Source organism: Castor canadensis, chromosome 4 (genome assembly GCF_047511655.1).
Source record: "Castor canadensis chromosome 4, mCasCan1.hap1v2, whole genome shotgun sequence".
In the NCBI taxonomy this organism is placed as follows: Eukaryota; Metazoa; Chordata; class Mammalia; order Rodentia; family Castoridae; genus Castor; species Castor canadensis.
The window spans coordinates 81,439,378-81,459,560 of NC_133389.1; the positions used below are offsets into that span (position 1 = coordinate 81,439,378).

The following is a 20,183-nucleotide window of genomic DNA, read 5'->3' on the forward strand; positions in this document are numbered from 1 at the left end:
GTATGTATCATGTATAGCTTTCTCCACTTGGTTTCTAAACCTTTCCCATAGCATTAATGCAGTGCCTTCAAGAAATAACGTACACCCACGCGCACAGCAGCATTACACACAGCAGCAAAAACGGGGAAGTAACCTAAGTGGTATACACAATGGACTATACTCAGCCTTAAAAAGGAAGGACAGCTGGTGGCCTGGCTCAAGTCCTACAGTGCCTGCCTAAGAAAAAGGAAGGACATTCATACACACACCACACCATGGGTATGTCCTGAGGACATTAAACTATGTGAAAAAGTCAGTCACAAAAACACCAATACTATTAGATTCCACTTTCACGAGGAAGCTAGTCGAATGGTGGTTGCTAGGGCTGGGGGTAGAGGGAAGGGGAACTGTTGCTTAATGAGTGCAGAGCTTGTGTTGCAAGATGAAAAGCATGCAGGAGATTGGTTGCACGACAATGTAAATGTACTGAACCATGCAATAAAAAATGGCTAAACTGGCAATTAAGAAAACATTTTTTAAAAAAAACTTCTTTCCCATTCTACTTATCAAACGTACTTTCCACTTTTCTTTTTTTAATTAAATTCCTTTTCAGGCAGACAACTGTTCACATTCCTTGTCCTCCCGACATACCACCCACTCTCTCTTCACCTTGGTGTTTCTTCTTTGGAATGGTGTTTCATTTCATCCATCCATTGTCAAAAGGCTGCTTGTGCTTCGTCCCAGATCAGACCAGGGGCGACATCCTCGTTATTCCTACTCCTTAAAATCAGTCCTCTGCTTTTCTTGCAATACACAGAGGGGCCTACATATGGCTTTATGGTTTTGCCTTGGCCTCTCCAATCACTAAATCCCCGAGGATCGGAGCGCATGACCATAGCTCTACACCCCATCCCCACACGGGCACACCCAGCGTTACGGAGCGCACTGCAGAAGTGCCCCATAAAACCCAGTGCGACGGAGGGAAGCCGACTCACACTCTAGGTGTGACTTTCACGAAGTATCTCTTCAGTAAAGCTTTCAAAGTCAAATTACCGGCGTGCATAGACTAGACGCGACAAAACGATGAATCCTTCAGGATTCTTGAAGGTAGCCGTATAATTTGCACAGCTCCCTATCCTCTAAAATTCTTTTTCACAGGCCATCCGAAGGCAAAGTGGGAGGCAGCAATATCTGTGAAGGCCTCAAGCAAGAAAGGCCGACTCTGGGTCTCTGATGCCTCCACGGGGGTGGGGGGTGGGGGGGCAGAGCCATTGAAAAACTGTGCTTCCGGCTCAAACGCCTGCGCAGATAGGTAAGGGAACGCGGACGCCGCTCGCTACGGAAAGTCGCAGGGCACAGTTTCCTCCGTCGAAGTCACACGGTGGGGAGCGGGCGCCCGTAACCCAGAAGTGAAAGCCTTTCCTTCAGGTATTAGGTCCCCGGCCAAAGGAAGTTCCGGTCTTACGACTTTTGTCCACGCTCTTCTGACTCCTCTCTAGCCCTCCTACCACAATACCCGCTTCGTGGTGCCTTGTGGCCGTGACCGCTTAGATCCTAGTTTTGTAGCAGCTCCCCTAGGGGTCTAACAATACACCCTAGCCACCTTTCCTTAAAGAACCTTTACCCTACGGGTCCCCGCCAGGGTCAATATTCCCAAAGCCGGCACAAGGCGCTCTGCGCAGCCAGTTCCCGAAGTCCAATGCAGCTGGCCCGGCGCCTGCGCGGGGCGTTACCATAGAGAGGCAGGCACCTCTCTGCCTCTCTATGGTCTCGGTTTACAGTCTCTATGGCCCAGCCGGGTTGGTGGCGGTAAGATGAATAAGGGAGACCGCACTGCGCAGGCGCTGTCGGCTTCTCGGCTTTTTTTTTTTTTTTTTTTTAATCCCCGCACCAAGCACTTAACCTCATTGGGGTGGAGGAGAAGGCGGCGGCTGTCCGGTCCGCAGCAGCAACAGTAGTGACTAATAGGGCTGTAAGTACCGGGTTAGGACGGGAAGGTCTAATCCCGAGTCGTCCCGAGGCCCCCGCCCCTCCCCCGCGGTGGCGGGCGCCGGGTCTGGGTGGGGGCGATGTCCAGCGCTGTCATCGGCTCTTGGGTGCACTTTTGGGGGAGGGGGCGGCCCTTGGGTGGGAGCAGGGTGCCAGTGTTGTTTATCCAATCAGTAGGTCGCTGATCCCAGGCTGCTTTGCAGAGGGAGGGGGACGGCTGTGGGGTCAGCCGGGCTTTGTGTGCCCCTCTCTCTCTCTCTCTCAGACCCCACCCCGGGCTCCTTCCTGACCGGAGTCTCTCTTGCCGGGTGGGAAAAGCTACCGAAGCCGCCCGGGTCGCTTGTGAAAGGAGCCCGGATTGCGAGGGGAGGGGGCCGAGCGAGAATCCCACCACAGCTAGTCCTCGGCGAGTGATGGGTGTGGAGAAGGATCCAGAGGGAAGGGGTGCCGGGGAGGCAGGCGGGCGGGCGGCGGGGCTCCCAGCCCCGCCAGACAAAAGCCGAGGCAGCCCGGCGGGACCCGAGTGTGGCGGGGGTCCCCGGGGCTTCCGCGCTTCCTTCCCCAGCTGCGAAAGCGGACCCGCGCCGAGTGCAGCCCGTGCAGCCTCCTCAACTTGCCTTTGTTGTTCTTTGGTGTTGGCAGAGACGCTCTGGCGAAGATGAGTGTGTGATCTTGCACGTTAAGCGTGTTTGGGTACAATGGAGCTAATCGAATCTTGCTTTCCATTTTCTCAGCCGCTCGGATGAGTATGGGGTTTTTCCCAGAGTCTTAACTTATTACATAATATTTAAAAAAAAAGAGTTGGGTTTATTTCTAAAATTAAACAAAATATATATGTAATTAGGCAGAACCTTAAAGCATGTTTTGTTGCATCCGGGTGCATTTCTGTATGGCGGGGTTCGTTTCTTAAATACTGTCCTATTCGGAGAACCTGTGAGTTCTTTAAACACTAAGACTTTAATTCGTAGATGTGGCAATCGGAGCGTCGCATGCTCTAGTCCTTTGGGAGGCAGTGATGGCAGAAGTCAGAAGTACTTGCATGCTGCATGTACCCTGCACCACATTCAGGTGCCACAGTCCAGTGTCCGTTCTGGCCTTAGAAATTATTTTTTTATTACTGTTACTGTTCGTGACGTCTGCTGAGCTCTTGATTTGAAGGGATCCTAGACTCGGTTCCGTTTGCTCATCAAGGGAGTGGGGGAATAGTAACATTGAAGTAGAGACCATGACGATAAGGAAAATAACACAGTGCCCCAGAGTACTGAATATTATTTATCTGCTCTTGAAGAGAAAGATTTAAATTTTTTTGTTTGTTTGTCTGCGGCCCTGGGGCCTGAACTCGGCCTACAACTTGAGCCCTTTTTTGTGATGGGTGTTTTTGAGATACGGTCTCGTTAACTATTTGTCCTGGCTGGCTTCACACCGCCATCCTGATCTCTGCCTTCTGTGTAGTTAGGATTACAGGCGTGAGCCACCGTAATTTTGGTGAGCTGTTTGCTTATTCATCTTTGAAAACTATCTAATTGCACCTTTGTAGCAGTTATTCAAATCTCAGTTTCTTTGTCATTGTTTATTATGAGTCAAAATGCAACACTATTTTAGATCTTTAAGTTTAAATGTAATTCTTTTTCAATGTTGTGGATCAAATCCAGAGCCTTGCACATGCTAGGCAAACTCCATGTACTAAGCTACATTCTCAGCCCCTAAAGTTTTTACATTTTTATTGAGTAGTTTTCAGCCATAACTTTTAATTCTCCCAGCTAAGGTTAGCCAAAATCAAAACTCCTGAAGAGTCTTTGTTAGTAGTGTAGGTGTCAAATATTGTATCTCGGTGTTACAATTGGTGTGAATACACAAAAGGTTTTTGCCAAGTTTGTGTTACAAATATGTGTTAGAACCGAAAACCTAGATCTCCTACGGTGTCAGGCTTTTGAATTAACCCACAGATTCAACGTTATTCATGTAAAAGAGGTAAGCATTTTTGTACTGATAGCAAGCAAAAATCTAAAGCTTGGTGTGTTATTCTTCAGTAATTACTGCGATAGAATCTCTTAAGTGTAGTTCAGCTGATGGGATCTGGCTTTTTATAGAGCAAGATTTTAGTTCCTTAAAATAGTTTACATGGATGGTGAGAACTGATTGGCCAGAAGAGCATTAAGCTTCTCATTCAAATGTGTGATACTTTGCTTTAGATTTAGAATCTTTTTTTTTTTTTTTGCTTCAGTCTTTTGTTAATTCTGTTTTTTAAAATTAGTATATAATAGTTGTACATGGGGGATACACTGTGGCATTTACATTTGTGTTTACAATATATTTTAATTAGATTCACCTCCTGTCAAATTCTATTTTCTTGAGACTAGCTCAGTTCATAATTTAGAAGTTGAGTGAAATAATTTCCTGGATCTGAGATCTAATTGTTTGAGACCCCGTTTTTTTCTTATTAATCTACTTAAAATCAGTTTTAAAATAATAATAATTTTTATTTTGTAGCACTGTTGTAAATATAACCATGTCAGGGTATTAGACTCAGATCTGAGTTTTAATTACTGTTAGGTATGATAACTACAAGTCTGATTGTCAAATTGAGTAGTGGAAATTGTAGACAGTACTTATACAAATGTTTATTTAAAAGCAGAGTCATTTAAAATAATTCCTTGAAAGTAAGAGAAGGACGTATTAACCTTAAAAATAAAAGCAAAATTCACAGTTTTTCTTTTTTTTTTTTTTTGGTTGGGCTGGGGTTTGAGCTCTAGGCTTTATGCTTGCAAAACAGGAGCTGTACTGCTTGGGCCAAACCTCCAGTCCCAGTTTTTTTTTTTTTTGACAAGGTCTCACTATGTAGCCCAGGCTAGCCTGGAATTTATGATCCTCCTGCCTTGGCCTTCCAGGTGCTGGGATTACAGACTTGTACCACCATGCCTGACAGATGACAGTTTTTGATTTTGATTTCTAAAATGTAATTTTTAAAAATGAACTAAACCTTCTTCTGTGTGCCAGCAGGGAATCATCCATGAAATGTATGTGTATGTGTTGGGTTAACTGACCTCTAAAGCACCAGAATTTACTAATTGTTTTTAGTAGTTTCCCCAGGGCTTTCCTGTCTCCTTTATGCTTAGATCAGTTTACTGCTATATGAAATGATTTTCCTTCTCCAGTTCTTTTTTTTTGGTGGTGCTGGGGTTTGAACTTGGGGCCTCACATTTGTGAGGCAGCCACTCTGCCAGCCCTGTTTTGTGTTGGGTATTTTTCAAAATAGGGTCTCACAAACGACTTGCCTGGGCTGGCTTTGAACTGGATCCTCTTGGTCTCTGCCTCCTAGGTAGCTAAAATTACTACAGGCATGAGCCTCTAGTCCTCTACCCTCCTCCCCAAATTCTTAGGGCGGTCTCCATTTTACCTCCCCTCACAGAGTCCCAAAGATCTGGCTCAGTGGTGGAGTTTCTTCCGTAACACCTTTGCTGACTTCTGTATTGCCTCTGGCCTGGAAGTCTCCTCTCTCCTTGCTATTTCCTATTATATCCATTACATTCCTCCTGGTTCAGCTTTACTCCTGGGCATTTGCTCTTCTCAAGATCCTTGAGGCCCAGGGAGTTTGTAGAACACATTGTGTTGGCCTGTGTTGTCTATAAATGACTTGGTCAACTAGTGAAAACTTGATTGTGTGAAAGAATAAAGAAATACATGGTTGACTAATAGGGTTTGAGCTTTAGAAGAGCTCTCAGAGACCATACAGTCCATCCATCATCCTACCTTATGTCTGCCACATTCTGGTCTTCAGCCTCAAACTGTGGGCATATTTCTCTGTTCCTGGGCAGGCATTGGTTGCCAGAAATGTTTCAAATCATACCAAAATCCAGCCCTCTCTCTTTTGCCTATTGACATTCCTTATTTCCCCTGAAGCAGCATAAACTAAGCCTGTTTCTTCTCCACTTCACAGCCCTTTATGTTGCCCAGGACAGTCATCAGGCGTTCACTTGATTTGTTGATTAGGTTAGTTACTACATCCTTTTGAGTTAGGCATGAGGTACCAAGAGGTACAGTTGAGAAGATGTGCAGTGATGGTCCCTGCACTCCAGAGCCTCATAGTCTGGAGGGGAGACAACCATAACCTGACTTGATGCCAGTTATTTTGGAAGCATGCAAGCAGTTCTAGTGCCTTTGTCCTCTCTTGGCTTGTTTATTTGTTCACCTTTTGGTTTTGGGTATTGAAGCTAGGATGTCACAAATGTTGAGGACCTGCCCCCCTCCTTGTTTAATAGGGCAACTCTATTTTCTAAACGCAATGCATAAAATAAAGCAGAAGACTTTGATATGACCTCATTAGAATATACTGCTGTTTTCTGAGGTCAGGAAACTTTCAGTGATTTCACACTTTGTTGAGCATTCTGGCCCTGCCACATGCTAGTCCTGTGACTTTGAGCCAGTTAAATAATCTCTTTGTGTTTTAGTGTCTTCATCTATAAACAAATAGGGGAGAGTGGAGGGTGGTGTTAAGAGTAGCTTACATGATTGTTGCAAAGATTAAGTAAGATAATATATGTAAGGTGCTGAGAAGGCCGACTGGCATGTACTAAGTAGGTAATACATGGTGGGAGCTAATAGTAATAACAATCTCATAGTAGTTGTAGTAAGCAAGTCACCAGAGTCACTTTGGGACCTTGTTAAATTATAAATGGTTTGGCCTTATTTATTTATTTATTGTCTTTCACCCAGAGATTTTGGTCAGTTAAGTCTGCGTGGGACCTGGATGGCCACAGTTTTAATAGTCTCCAGATGATTCTTAAATACCCCAAAGGTAGCAGACTCTGCAGTCTGTTATGAATGCTGGCAGTGAGTGCGTTAGCTTTTAGGTGATTTGAACAATGCAGATTTTGAGAAAGGCATGACTTCAGTCTCATGAGTTATGTCTGCTTGTCAGTTCGGAATGTATCCTTTTTCTAGAGTCATTAGTGAGTGTCTTCATAATAACAGCCAGATTTAAAAACAAAAGTGATTTTCAAGGTACTTTTACAGTTGTAATCCTCTTTGCTCCCTTTCAAGTCCTGCAAGGTGGGCAGGGGTGAGAGTGCTACTCCCCTGCCAGTTTTACAGATGAGAGACCAAGGTCTGTAGGTGAAGTCCAGTCCTGATAGCACTAGGAGAACAGGGCCTTCTGTCTCTTGGCCTGATGTTCTTTTCATATGAACAGCACTATCTCTTAGCTACATAATTTTGTTGGCTTTTACTGAAGTTGTGGTTCATGAAGTCTTCTGATCTTTTTGTCATGTGAACAGCTGCCAAACCAGATTTCCTTCTTTCCTTTAGTGCATATATACATGGCTTCTAAAAAATGTGAATTCAAGGTTTTACATATACATCTGGCTACCAAGATACATCTTTTGGGGAAAAGAAATCTAGAACTGGCCTTGTGGCCATCTGTTACCATGGCACATTTGGGTGAGTCTGTCTTCCTTCAGAATAGCTGAGGTAAATGTTTGCATTTTTCACCTGTCTCTGTAACTGTTGTTCAAGCAACTCTCCAGGCAGAATCAATTACATTTATTTACAGTAATTTAGCAATAACACAGATATTTGAGGAGGTAGAGGGGGAGAATCAACATCAATCTATCATAACAGCTTTTTTTTTTTTTTTTTTTTTGCAACGCTAGGGATAAATTCCAGGGCCTCATGGGTGCTGAGCCACACCCCAGCCCTAGCTATTCTATCTTAATGTACCACCCTTTAAGACTGTTGTACTTTGTAGTAAGTAATTTAGGTTATTTTTTTTATTTTTTATTTTTTTATATATTTTATTGTTTTATTATTCGTATGTGCATACAATGCTTGGGTCATTTCTCCCCCCTGCCCCCACCCTCTCCCTTATCACCCACTCTGCCCCCTCCCTTTCCCCCCACCCCCTCAATACCCAGCAGAAACTATTTTGCCCTTATTTCTAATTTTGTTGTAGAGAGAGTATAAGCAATAATAGGAAGGAACAAGGGTTTTTGCTAGTTGAGATAAGGATAGCTATACAGGGAGTTGACTCGCATTGCTTTCCTGTGCATGTGTGTTACCTTCTAGGTTAATTCTTCTTGATCTAACGTTTTCTCTAGTTCCTGGTCCCCTTTTCCTATTGGCCTCAGTTGCTTTTAAGGTATCTGCTTTAGTTTCTCTGCGTTAAGGGCAACAAATGCTAGCTAATTTTTAGGTGTCTTACCTATACCTCCCTGTGTGCTCTTGCTTTTATCGTGTGCTCAAAGTCCAATCCCCTTGTTGTGTTTGCCCTTGATCTAATGTCTGCATATGAGGGAGAACATACGATTTTTGGTCTTTTGGGCCAGGCTAACCTCACTCAGAATGATGTTCTCCAATTTCATCCATTTACCAGCGAATGGTAATATTTCGTTCTTCTTCATGGCTGCATAACTTGGCTATTGTGAAAGTGCTGCAATAAACATGGGTGTGCAGGTGCCTCTGGAGTAACCTGTGTCACAGTCTTTTGGGTATATCCCTAGGAGTTGGTATTACTGGATCAAATGGTAGATCAATGTTTAGTTTTTTAGTAATTTAGGTTTTGCATGTTTGGAGAATACTTTCTTTATAACTGCATAATGTACATCATTTTAATTTTTAATTCTCATATTTGAGTTAATGGTACTTTTTTAAAACTATTGGGGATTCTTGACATGCAAGTATCTCTTTGGTATGTCATAATACAACAATGGCTTTTTTGTATAGTTTTTTCCTTTTGTGTTATTATTAGGTTCAAATGAAGTGAGATTATTGGATTGAGGGTTATTATCACATTAATGAATTTTGATACATATTGCCTGATTGCCGAACAGAAATTTGTAGCTGTTAATAATTTTCCCCAGATACCTGAGGATATACCAGTTTCACAGAAATTTTATCAACTTCTGGTAATATAATTGAAGTACATATATTTTTCCACATTTTTTATTAGTACATGTTAGTTGTACAGTGTGGGGAGTTTCATTGTGATTTTCCATACATGCATATAATAGACTGATCATATTCACTCCCTCTATTACTCTTTATTAACCTCCTTTTTCATCTTTCTTGCAATTTTTAAAAAATGTGTTTCTGAAGTATATATTTTTCTACTAAAAGATATAGGAGGTCCTTATTTTTCTTTTTTAATTGTTTGGTATTTATTAAGAAATAAGCAATCACAAGGGACTTTTATGTGAGGATATTGTGTGAAACTTGTATTAGTCATTACATGCGTGGGATGTCTCTTATTTTCTTGCATTGCCAGGGCCATTACAATTGTAGATAGGCATGGAGGAAAATGCATCCCTTGCTTTGTGGAACAGATTGGTGTGCTTGTCCACATCAGAATGTGATCTTATCACATTTTTGTGGCCTACCTTCAAGTGTTTCTTTAAACAATTGTGCACTAAGGCCCAGCTAAAACACTTAGTAATCAGAATGTCTGTGGATAGGACTGAGGTGAGGTATCTTGTTTTCTTTTCTTCTTTTTTTTTTTTTTTTAAACCATGCTCCCAAGTGCTTCTGAGGCCACCAAAGTTTGAGAGCAGCCTCTTGAGACTACCTTCCAGATAATTTTCTTCACAGATTGTGTCTTTCCTGTGGGTAGAGGCCAACTCTGTTATGAACAGTTGCTCAGATATGCTAACAGAGGCCTGTTGTATAGAGAGAATGAGTTGTGTAGCAGGGCCCTTCGTAATGAAGAGTAGCTGGGTTCATTCTGGAAACAATAAACTAGTCTTTCAAAGGGAAGTTGAACTGTATTAAAACTGCTCCTTCTTGGAAGTCTCCTTGTGGTGCTGGTGGCTAGCTGTGTTTTATTTAAGTTCCGGTAAGTCATGGAGTTCTCTCAACCCAAGCCATGTCCTGTTTATCCTCTAGTAAGGCCAAAGGTAGCACATGGATATATTGTAACAGTAGCAATAGCTATCATAGATTGAACACCCACCATTTACCAGGCACTGGCCTGGGTATTGTGGGTATTTCTTGTGCCAATTTTTATAACGACATTTAAAGGCAGGTGCTATTTTCTTTTTATAGTGAGAGGAAGCTGAGGCTTAGAGTAGTTGAATAATCCATGATCACACAGCTGCAGGGTAGCAGCTCTTGTCTTTCAGATTCTTCAGCTTCCTTTCCCTTCCTTTCCCTCCCTCCCTCCTTTACTTTCTTCTCTCCCTGCCTCTCTCCCTCCTTCCAGCTCAGGCTGGGACAGTCTGCTCTCACCATCTGACAGTGGTCAGAGGTAATACAGGAGATGCAAATGTCTCAGTAGGTTTCCATGAGGTTTATAGCTGATGACCCCATAGTCCCTTTTAGATTTGAGTTCCTGATTTGAAATACACTCTTGGGGCTGGGCCTATAGCTCAAAAGGCTCAGGATTCAATCCCCAGTACTAAAAAGACCAGAACAATAGCTACAAAAGTCTATATATGCATGTATGGATATATCACAGTGAAACCCCTTACTTTGTACAGTTGATACACACTAATCGAAAAAAGAAATCTATCCTTGGACAATACAGATCACTAAAGGTCTAATACAGCTTTTTTAAAAAAATAATTTTTATCTAAATTTTAAATTTAATATGTCATTCTGGCCATGTTTAGAATACAATTCCCTGGCATTGATTACATTCACACTGTTAGTCACCATCACCATAGTCTGCTCTAAGTCTTTTCCATCATCCCAGATGGAAACTCTGGGATGATGAGCAGTCACTCCTCATTACTACTTCCCCCAGCCTCTGGTAATCTTGAATATACTTCTGTCTCCATGAATTTGCCTTTCTTAGGTACTTCATACAAGTGGAATCATACAATACTTGTCCATTTGTCACTAGGTTTTTTTTCACTTAGCATAATGTTTTCAAGGTTCATCTATGTTACAGCATATATCAGAATGCCGTTCCTTTATATTGCTGAATAGTATTCTGTTATATGGATATTCCACATTTTGTTTATTCATTCATCAAGCCAAGTTGATGGTACTTGGCTTGTTTCCACTTTTTGGCTATTGTCAGTAATGGTGCAGTGAACATCAGTGTACAAATCACTGTGTTTTCAGTTGTTTGGGTGCATACCCTGGAGTCTGACTATTGGGTCATATGGTAATTATATGTTTAACTTTTCATAGCAATTGCTGAACTGGTTTGCACAGTGGCTGTACCATTTTACATTCCCACTGGTACTATATATGAGTTCAAATTTCTCCACATTCTCAACAACTATCTTCTGTTTTTTGAAAACTATTTATCTTATATTTATTTATAGTACGTATGAAGTGGCATCTCATTATGGATTTGGTTTGCATTTTTCTAATGACAAAGGTGTTGAGAATCTGTTAATGTGTTTACTGGCCATCTGTTCATCTTTGGAGAAGTGTCTGTTATTTTTTCCCTATTTTAAAATTGGATTTGCCAGGCACCAGTGGTTCATGCCTGTAATCCTGGCTGAGATTGGGAGGATTGCATTTGGAGGCCAGCCTGGGCAAATAGTTTGAGAGACTGCCATACCCAAAATAACCAGAGCAAAATGGGATGGAGGTGTGGCTCAACCAGTAGAGCGCCTGCTTTGTAAGCTCAAAGCCCAGACAGAGTTCAAACCCCAGGCTCACTAAAAATAAGTAAATAAATAAAATTGAATTATTTTTGAGGTTTAGAAGTTTTTATATATTCTGGATATCAGATGTATGATTTGCAAATATTTTCCCCCTTTCTGCTGGTTGTCTTTGTTGATAATGACCTTTGGTGCACAAAATTTCTAAATTTCAATAAAGTCCAATTTATCTATGCTTTCTTTTGTTGTTGTAATTATAGTGTCATTTCTAATAATTTATTGCCAAATCCAAGGCATGAAGATTTATTCCTGTGTTTTCTTCTAAGAATTTATGTGTAATTCAAGCTGTTACTTTGAGGTCCTTAATCTGTTTTGAGCTAATTTTTGTACATGTTATAATGTGTGAGGTCCAAGTTGATTCTTTTGCATGTGGATATACAGTTATTTTAGTATCATTTGCTGAAATCCCATAAAACCTTTTAAATTTCTTATATATCACTAAGTGGCACTTATATTTTGCTTTGGGTTTTTAACTTCAGTGCCTACCCCCATCTTCTCCCACCTCCTATTTTCTTCCCTTATAAAACAGATTCATGGATGTTTGTTTGTGTTACAGTTTTTCCACTTGATATATGAGACAATTAACATAAGTTACCCCTCCTTCTTTTGAGTATATACAGTTACTTAACTTTTATTTTTTAATCTTTTTTGGAGCTGCAGGTTGAATCCAGCCATATGCATTCTAAGCCTGTGCTATACGACTGAGCTGTAGTGAAGTCCCCTTTAACTTTTAAATACAAGTTAAATACAAGTTGTAGTCTGCAATACAAGACTAGACTGTAGGGACCCTCAGTGTGTGAGTACGGATGCTGTATTTCCCAATTTCTCCCTGGCTTGTGCAGGGGACTCTGGTGCCTAATCTGGCACCTACACGTCACTGTGGTGTTTAATCTAGTACCATACCAGTATTGTCCTTAATCTATTATTAATTGAATTATAAGGTAAATAGACATTTGTAAATACACTTGGGTAGCTGCAGAAAATCAGTGTATTAAGAAGTTCAAGATTTCTTACTCAAGTCTTTTAAAGTCACTTTTCCAAATGTGGGGATTGATAATAATAGTATCTTGGTCTTTCAAATGCCTTAGGAATTTTTTGGGGTGACATGGTAAACATTAGGTAGTATAATATGGGGTTCCTTTTATGGATGACCAAAATTTTTTTATCTTGCTATATAAGATTCTGAATTTTAAATTGGGAATATTATTCATTTTTGGGCTGATTTTATATGTCTAGACTTTGCTTTTTCATTTTCAACAAATGCTTAGTTTCAAAATAACTTTGAGTTTTATTTTATGCAATGAGCACATATTTTTCTAAGAAAAATGAATGGCGGTAGAACATTGTTCCTTTATCTAGACATTCCAAAGGTTAACTGGTAAAGAAGTGTCTGCTCTTGCTCCCTGGGTCTGTTACCATGTCTCCCTCCATCGTACTCTGCAGCGTTTAGTGGAGTCTAGTGTTGCTGTCATGAGCCTCTCTCAAGAGTCCATTTTGAAATGTACCGTCCAGACATAGAGAAGGTGCAGCTTGAAGGTTGGTCTCTGATTTCTTGTTTTCCAGGTTTTGAGAGCTCTTGTTCTCTAGGTGTTTCTTAGCATCTTGTTATATAAACACTTTTATCATCTGAGATACTGGTTAGTTACCTATTTTTAATTTTAGAAAATCCTGATTAGCAACGGAAACATTTCTATCTATCTATCATCTATCTCTCTATCTGTCACCTATCTGTCTGTCTGTCTATCTGTCTTGGAGACAGGGTCTCTGTGTAGCCCAGGCTGGCCTAGAACTTGGAATCCTTAACATCCTTACCTTTTATTTTCTAGTTCTAATCAACATTAGCAACATCAGAGAGGCCAGAACAAACATGTTTCATATGCTTTCAAGCTAATTGTCAGTAAACAGTGATTCATCAAGAGCTTAAATTTCCTTAGTAAGGAATAATGGTTTATGGTAGGGAGTACCAAAGAGGGATGCTGATTACCTTTTTTTTCTTTTTTGGTCTTTTTTGAGTTAGGGTCTTACTTTGTAGCCAGGTTGGCCTTGAAGTCTCTATCCTTCCTCCTCCTGAGTGCTGAGATTATAGATGTATACCACCATGCCCAACTTCTGTTTTGTTTTCTTAGCTTTGTCCTTTATGGAAAAGCTGGGCTGATAAGATATAGTTATACTTCATGTACATCTTTTGCCCAAAAAATTTTGATTCAGGAAGTATTTATTTACTTATATTTTCACTTAATACGTTACCACCAGGCATGGATTCCTATTCTGAGCAGGGTAGCCCTTTAAAAACTACTCTCAGCGTGAGCCCATCTGGGCTAATCAGCCTGTTGCTCATTTGAGCTTACCTGTTGCCATGTTGGCATGCCAAGCACATCGCTTATGGCCTTGAACTGCATTCCTAAACCAAATTTAAACCAAACCCAGTAGAAAAAGCTTTCCACTCCGTCTTCTTTTTACAACTGGGAATCAATTTCTGAAATTGCCAAAGGAGCATTTGTTCAAAGAATGACACTACTTAGCTGAATCGTGTAGTAATGATTTTATAGAATCATGAAAGAATGAGTAAGCACTGGTAGATTAGGGACATCTCATTGTAATTATTTGGTTACTAGACCACTGTGGGGTAGGCGGGAGGACTGGAGGGGATACAGAAAGGGTGTATTAATGAGAACTGTTGCCAGTGAGATAAGAGTTATTCTAGGTTCATTGATCCTGGGCTATTAGTAGAGATAGAGCAAACTTCATAACTTGGTCAGAATACTGTAACAATAACTTTGCTAGTGTGTCTGAGGACAGACAGAAAGGCTTTCAGCCTTGTTCCATTTGGGAAGGCAGACAAGTAAGGAGATAGTTAAGATTCCCTGTGTTAAGTGCACTACTGTGAGACTGAGAGGGAGGGGCTGTGCTGTGGTTTCATTTTCTTGGGTTAACTTAATCACCAAATTCATAGGTTAATGTTCTTTGGAGGTAGAGCTTTCTTAGGTAATGGTAGGATAGGCGAATGGGGCCCCCACAATGGCCTTAGTAGCTTTTTTTATATGGTGAGGAAGAGAGACCCATCTAGCGTCCTTGTTTTGTCACACCATGTTATGATGCAGCAAGAAAGCCCTTGATGTGCCTGTACCATGCTGCTCTTTGGGCTTCTGTCTTCTAGAGCCAAACAGTCTTATAAATGACCCAGTGTGAGGTATTTTGTTTTAGCAACAGAAACTGAGTAAAATAGGTTCCTAATCTGGGGTTGGGAGAAGAGGAAGAGATAAGGCCCTGTCCTGTTCTGACCTGAAGGTGTGAGGTCCTGAACCAGGTGCAGACACTCTGGCTTTTTGTTGCCCTCCATTCTTGAGAGCTGTGTTGGCTGGAGACGAGGGACAAGGAGACTGACTCTTGGCAGTATTCATGTCATGTTCTAATTTTGTGAAGTGACTGGAGACAAGGACCAAGAAAGCACCTTTGCTGAGAGAAGAAGGCTGTTTGAAATTGACATCTTGCTCTAGATCTTTATAAAATCAGGACTCTTCTATTTCACATCTTTACTTGAATCTGAAACTCATCAGTGATTCAGATTTGGAATTTTGGGGGCAGGGATTAGGCATTGTCATTTTGGGATGCTGCTTCTATTACAATTGCTTTAATTTAACATTGTGTATTTTGATTGTAGTTAAAGCCTATTACATGAATTGAGGACTATACCATTTCAAAAAAGATATTTGGGGGATGTACTTGTACTACCAAAAGGAAAAAAAAAAGCAGCTGGGTGCTGGTGGCTCACACCTGTCATCCTATCTACTTGAGAGGCTGACCTGACCTGGGTGTGTGTGTGTGTGTGTGTGTGTGTGTGTGTGTGAGAATCATGATTTGAGGCTAGCCTGGGCAAATAGTTCATGAGACCCCCCCCCCCCCATCTCCAAAATAACCACAGAAAAATGGACTGGAGGTATAGCTCAAGCGGTATAGAGCACCAGCTTTACAAGTGCCTGGGCTGACCTCAAACAGTAACTCTCGTACTTCCACCTCCTAATTAGTTGGGATTACAGTTGTGAGCCATTGTACTCGGCTGAGTAATTTTTTTTTGCCGGGGTTGGGGGGGTGGCATTGGGGTTTTAATTCAGGGCCTTCTCCTTGCTAGTAGGCAGGTGCTCCTGCTTAGCTTCGGGCTCCAGTCTGAATAGATGATTTTTAAAGCTTAAAGTTTGCATTTCTCTTGAATAGGTAATATGTATATGGTTAAAAAGTTTAAAGGTCAGAGTGAATGTAATCTTTCCTCTACCCTCTTCTTCTTTCTCCCATGGCCTGTTCCCAGAGGCGCCTGCTGCTTTTATACTGCAGCCTGTTCCATTGGTACCACCACTGTTATTTTTTCACAGCTATTATTATAATGGTACATTCTCACTGTAGATAATGGCATTATGAATATGCTGTTTTCTACTTCGCTTTTTTCCTTAAAATGACTGTAGCTGTCTTTGTAAGCCAGTAAGCAGACATTTTTCCGGTCATTCTCAGTAGCTGCTTGATCGGCTGTTGAATGTACTGTGATTTATTTCTCAGTTCCCATTCTTGAGCAGGTAAGGTTATTTTATTAAAATGTTTTTATGAGTAGGTTCAGCAGGCAACTTTATACCTTTTAACATGCTAGGCATATTATTTCCCTAGATTTGGACTTGTTGGATCAAAAGATCTATTTATGATGATCAGGTTATTGATAAACATTGCCAAATTGTTCCAGATAGTTATAAATCTGTTTTCATCAGCAGTGTATTAAAACACATATTTGATTATTTTCAGTTACATTTTTTTCTTTTTTCACACTGTAGCCCAGGCTGGTGTTGAACTCATGATCCTTCTGCCTCAACCTCCTAAGTGCTGGGTAACAAGTGTGCCACACCTGTTATCAGTTACATTTTTTTTTTTGTTTTGGTGATACTGGGGTTTGAACTCAGGGCTTCACGATTGCTAGGTAAGTGGTCTACTGCCTGAGCCACGCCTCCAGCCCTTTAGTTACATTCTTAAGTAATCTTTTTGTTTAAATGGGAGACTATTCTTATGGCTAGGTTTTTTGGTATTTTAAAGAAAGCATGTTAATGTTGAATAGAAACAAGTCCATGTTGGAAAAAATATTGAGGCAGTCACGGCCCAGCTTGGAAACTGAACATCTATATGTATCATGAGTCAGTATATACTAACATTCGAGGCACACATCTCTTTGTGCTTTTCTTTTGGAATCTTTTCCATAAATCCATAAAATATGAATGTAAAACTCTCATTTTATTAGTTGCAGTGTCCTATTACAGTTTATCTGTGAAATACAGTGAAATTTCCCTGTTAAGTATATACCCTTAGTAAAGTGCAGAGTTAAAGAGGCTTTGCAGGAAGTGTGGTTGATGGAGGTGGGTAGGAAATAGTCTATGAAGCTGTCTTCAGTAGTTGTTGTCATTTGCCGCTGATGTTCCAAAGTATTTTTCCCTGGTAGGTCCCCCATATTGTATCAAAAGCATTTGAAGTCAGCATCAGATCTGATTTGTCAATAAATTATGAAACTATAAAACCTTCATTTCTGCTTTCTTCCTTCTGCAAGTACAAGGGCTCCTAATCTTTAAGGGCTGTGTGACTCTGCAGGTTTTCCTTCTTCATCAGATGCTGTGTCCTCAGTATGAATCTCACTACAGCAGAGGGGAAGAACAGGATGGAATGGGGTGGGGGAATGGTTCAAGCCGGTAGAGCGCCTGTCTCTACCACCAACTAAAAAAACAAAAGGAAATGGGCTCGGAGGGTAAAGGACAATACACCAGTGTACACCTAAGTCTAGTCCAGTGCTCAGTGGTGCCTTTACATTTCTTTCACTGTCATAGTAGTCTTCCCTTCTCTGCTTACTAAGTACTCATGAGCAAGTAGAGCCTGGCAGAAAAGCATCTTAACACGTGTGGGGACACATTGTTTACTTGATCTCACCAGGGTACTTGGAGCTCATCGGGGCAGTGCCTGGCAGACTGGCTGGCATGTTAGGTATTCAGTGAACTGTGCAACAAGGACCAGGAACCTGTCAACATTACGGGAATTTTAAAACTTTTTTCTTAGGCTGGGCGTGGTGGTGCATTCTTGCAATCCCAGCTATTTGGAATGTAGACATTGGGAGAATCACAGTTCTAGACCAGCTTGGGCAAAAAGTTAGCGAGACCCTATCTCAATAACAAGCTAGGCATGTTGGTGCATTGCTGTAATCACAGCTAAGTGGAAATGGGAGGTGTAGGTAGGAATATCATGGTCTGAGGCAGTAGGCAAAAAGCAAGATCCTATCAGAAAAATAACCAAACTAAAAAAGGGCCCGGGGTGGGGGGGGGTGAGGGTAGTAAAGTGGTAAAGTTAGGCAGCAAATGAGAGGCCCTGAGTTCAAACTCCTGTACCTCCTCCCTCCCTCAAAAAAAAAAAAACCCAAATATTTTTCTTTTCATTTGAAAAAGTTTTCATTTTGAAATAATTATAGATTGCAAATAATAAAGGGAATTCCCATTTGTCGTCACCCAGTTTCCCCCAGTGGTTATATGTGGTCATTTCTATTCCCTTGCCATCAGGGACGATGCTCCTTCATTTCCTCACATTCCTCCTTTCTCCCCTCCCTTTTCTGTGTTCTTGGTCATGCTGTTGGGTTGTCACTGGCACCCATGGGAAATACTGGACCCCCTGAAGTACTGTTTCTGATAAATGTCCTAGGGCTCCTCTGGAGGGCGTGGGGGTTCACGTCTTTGCTTGTTTGTGGGTCACTGGTGTGGTGTATGGTGCTGCGCCGGGTGCCAGGTGGCCCTCTGCACTCAGGCTCTTCTCCTGTCTTGAGAACATTAAGTATGGTGGGCAGAGCCTTTCTTGGTATTTATTTGCTGTTAATTATATATTTATCTGATGTTCTCAGACCCATGTATACTGTTGGTGAGAAGAAACAGTGGCAATGTGGTGGTAATAGCCCTGGTTTTGGAGTTAGAAACCCTGATTTTAATCCTGATTCTGTTTCATACTTGCAGTGTGACCCTGTTAAGTCTCTAATAGAGATTTTGTGGGGGATAGACATTGTGGCATTTGTGGACTCACTTAATGAATTCGAAAGTGCTGCTTTAAATGTGAAGTAGCCATGCTTATTTCATTTATTTTTTGGGTACTGGGGCTTGAACTCATGGCCTGGCACTTGTTAGGCAGGTGCTGTACCACTTCAGCCACACTGCCAGCCCACTTACTTTATTTTTATTTATTTATTTGTTTGGCCATCCCAGGGATACCCACCACTGAGTTGCATCCCCAGCCCTCTATGCTTATTTAAACTTGTTGAAATGAGAGCCTGATGCCGGTGACTCACGCCTATAATCCTAGCTACTCAGGAGGCAGAGATCAGGAAGATGGAGGTTTGAAGCCAGACCTGGCATATAGTATGTGAGATCCTATTTTGAAAATACCCAACACCAGACAGGGATGGCGGAGTGGCTCAAGTAGAAAGCCTTCCTAGAAAACTTTAGGCCCTGAGTTCAAACCCCAGTACCACACACACACACACACACACACAAAATTGTTGAAAGTCAAATGGGAAACTGTTGCTGCATTACTTCTTTATAGCTTGACATCATTATTTAGTAACAGAGAAAAACTCCTGGTTTTATAATCCTCAGCCTCCTTGCACCTTCTGTGTTCACATTAGATACCCAGTACTTAATAGGTTTGCTTTTTTTATCTGGGTGTAGCTTAGCTCCCATGGGACATTTGGGATACTGTTGTCAGCTGGTGTACTATCAAATGACATATCAAGTACTTCTCTCTTCTTACTCAGCTAAGTCTGGGGGTTTTCTTGTTCAGAACCATGTTCGACAGTCTCTCAAGTGGGTACATGTGTTCTTCCCGCTTAACTTTTTATCAGGTTTTGCTGCTACAAATGAACTCTTCATGTGGTGCTAGAAACTAAAATGTTTTTTATCTTTAAAGGGAGACCTTTAAAATATGAAAGTCTTAATAAAAGATGTATAATTTTGTGTATATATATATATATATAAATATATTAGAATCAGTAGTCAGCATAAAAAGTGAGGCATAAAATAACATTTTATTTCATTTCATTGCATTTTATTTATTTTTTGGCATACTGGGGATCAAACCCAGAGCCTCATGCATTCTAGGCAAATACTCAGCCACTGAGTTACATCCCCAGCTTTTAAAATAACATTTTAAAGATTTGATTATTGGCACAATTATTTTTTTTAAAGCCTGGTTTAGGTGCAGGCAAACTTGAAGCCATTAAGGAACAGACAGTGATAACAGCCCACCAAATTGCAGTAGGATGCACAATATTTTCAAGAACATATGGGCCAGGAGAAACCATGTGTTATGCCAGAAACAAGCCTCAATAAGTTTAAAAGGATGGAAGTCATACCAAGTGTCTTCTCTGACTTCAGCAGAATGAAATTACAATAATAAAATAATTACAATAATAGGTGAAAATTTGGGAAACTCGCATATGCCAAAATTCAGCTTTGACTCTTAAATCAACAGGGCTCACAGAGCATGTCACAGGGAAAGTTAGAGGACTGGTGGAGTGGATCAAGTGGTAGAGCGCCTGCCTAGCCGTGAGTTGAACCG

The 20,183-nt window shown here is 41.2% G+C and overlaps 1 protein-coding gene across 26 annotated transcripts in view; it reads left to right on the top strand.

Annotated features, from left to right (window-relative positions):
* The first annotated feature begins 1,803 nt into the window (after positions 1-1,803).
* Positions 1,804-20,183, top strand: part of Clasp1 (cytoplasmic linker associated protein 1) — a 251,589-nt gene continuing 233,209 nt past the window's right edge. For 25 of the 26 annotated variants that reach the window (XM_074070502.1, XM_074070503.1, XM_074070504.1 and 22 more), the window contains exon 1: positions 1,804-1,951. The gene's annotated coding sequence lies outside the window, so the exon portion shown is untranslated. Of the gene's footprint in view, positions 1,952-20,096; positions 20,171-20,183 lie in introns of all 26 variants that reach the window. The other variant, XM_074070501.1, reaches the window with a different exon arrangement.